The 2,484-nt window shown below is 44.6% G+C and overlaps 1 non-coding gene across 1 annotated transcript; it reads left to right on the forward strand.

The window, feature by feature from the left end:
* Positions 1–76, forward strand: TRNAG-GCC (transfer RNA glycine (anticodon GCC)). The gene has a single exon. It is a non-coding gene; the product is annotated as a tRNA-Gly (tRNA).
* The last annotated feature ends 2,408 nt before the right edge of the window (positions 77–2,484 follow it).

Consider the following 2,484-nt stretch of genomic DNA (forward strand, 5'->3'; position numbering starts at 1 on the left):
GCCCTGGCCGGTTGGCTCAGTGGTAGAGCGTCGGCCTGCCGTGCGGAAGTCCCGGGTTCAATTCCTGGCCAGGGCACACAGGAGAAGCGCCCATCTGCTTTTCCACCCCTCTCCCTCTCCTTCCTCTCTGTCTCTCTCTTCCCCTCCCGCAGCCAAGGCTCCATTGGAGCAAAGATGGCCCGGGCGCTGGGGATGGCTCCTTGGCCTCTGCCCCAGGCGCTAGAGTGGCTCTGGTCTCAACAGAGCGACACCCCCTGGTGGGCGTGCCGGGTGGATCCCGGTCGGGTGCATGCGGGAGTCTGTCTGACTGTCTCTCCCCGTTTCCAGCTTCAGAAAAATACAAAAAAACCCCAAAACAAACAAACAAACAAAAAAAATGTGCCAAAGACCCTTCAGACCCATCAGTGTCATGAAAGGAAAAAGGTTAAGAAAATGTTTTAGATTAAAGGCCAGTACAGAAACACTACAATGAAACACAACTTATGATTCTTGATTGCGCCCAGCACACTGGATGAAAATGCACAGCAAACTACCGCTTGGTGAAATTTGTCAGAGACAAGAAGAAAAAAATCAATAAGCTTCCAGATTAAAAAAAACAAAGAACGATGATTACGTCCAAGTAAATAAGGAATCAGAATGGCTTTAAGCTTCTCAACACAAACGCTTAGAAGCCAGAAGCAATGGAGCAATGCCATCAAAATCTAGAAGGAAATGCTCCTAGTATAGAAGCCTAAACCTAGCCAAGGTATCATTAAGTATGAGAATACAATAAATTTCAGACATGCAAGGTCCCAAAATTTACCCTTTCAAAGAAGCATCACTGAAGGATGCTTTCTACTCAAGCAAGGAAATACACAAAGAAAGAAAAACCACATAAGATAGGAAAACCAGCATGAAGCAAGTGAAGGGGATCTCTAGGGTGATGGTGAAGGAGGACTCCCGGATGACACACCTGCCCTAGAGGGTGGTCTGTCCAGATTGACTCTCCATGACTCAAGTAATAGGCTCAGTGAGAGCTGTCCTCAGCCTGTGTATAATCTTTTAACCTTATAATATATTGGATAATGGGTACTACCAAATGAGAAGAAACCAAGGGGAAAAAAAGACCAGAGATTCAAAAAATGGGAACTCCAAACCAAGAGAAAGGCAGAGAGTTTTTGTTGTTGTTTTTTTGGGTTTTTTTAATTTACAGAGACAGAGAAAGAGTCAGAGAGAGGGATAGATAGGGACAGACAGACAGGAAGGGAGGAGAGATGAGAAGCATCAATCATTAGTTTTTCGTTGCGACACCTTAGTTGTTCATTGATTGATTTCTCATATGTGCCTTGACCATGGGCCTTCAGCAGACCGAGTAACCCCTTGCTCGAGCCAGCAACCTTCAGTCCAAGCTGGTGAGTTCTGCTCAAACCAGATGAGCCTGCACTCAAGCTGGCGACCTCGGGGTCTCAAACCTGGGTCCTCTGCATCCCAGTCTGACGCTCTATCCATTGTGCCACCGCCTGTTCAGATGGCAGAGAGTTTTAATGACAACAAGTGATTGTTCCAGGACAATATTTATATAGCAGCCCAAGCAGAAGGAAAATGGAAAGAAACCAGCATGGAAGAAAATGAAGGTATCTGTAAAGCCAGTAGCCACGGCCACCATCACAGCTGCCTGGCCCATGCAAGTTAGCATTTGATTCGGACAGACAGTAATGAAACAATGGAGCCAAGAACTAGTGGGCCATTACATTTAATCCTAGCTTGCACCCAGCCGGCAAGAAATACACACAGTGGGAAAACACTTCCCTTCCATTCAGGGCTCCCAAAGCTACTGACTTATCTGAGTTTCCTAGAATCAAAGGTTTCTACCTCACCAGCCTTATTCACCTCTGTTCCCCATCTCCTTCTCTCTGCACAAACTCTGCACAAAGTGGCTTCTCCTTCAGCACTCTGCCATCTTGGCTGCCTCTCTTATGCAAAGCTAATTTCAGGAACCAAGAGAGAGAGCCCCTGGTCTCTCTTATTTTATAGTGTAGAAATTAAAGCCTTTAAGCCAGTATACAAATAAGAAAGTCTCTGATACAAAGCCATTTATCTGAGGCATAAATGGGGTTCCTCCTAAGAGTGCACCACCCCACATCATGCAACAGTCAAAGGTGTGGGGGAAAGTTTAGTGTGGAGAAGATCTTAGTATTAAAAGGGTGGGAAAGGCTTAGTCTTAAAACTAAGCCTTAGGCTATAAGGATCCTGCCTGCTTACAGCCTGTCTCCCACACCCAATACAAACTATAAGTGAGCAAACATATACATCATATTTGCAAACCTATTTGACCCATAGTATCTGATAAGGTTTCCATGAAAAAAAAAAAACAAAAAACAACTTGAAATTGCTATATTACAGGTTAAGAAACTGGCCTAAAAATAAAAAAGAAACAAAAGAAACTGACCTGGTGGAAATTGTACTGAGGGACTATTTAAAGGTATAGGAAGAATTAGCTGTCAT

This window comes from Saccopteryx bilineata, chromosome 4 (assembly GCF_036850765.1).
Source record: "Saccopteryx bilineata isolate mSacBil1 chromosome 4, mSacBil1_pri_phased_curated, whole genome shotgun sequence".
NCBI lineage: Eukaryota > Metazoa > Chordata > Mammalia > Chiroptera > Emballonuridae > Saccopteryx > Saccopteryx bilineata.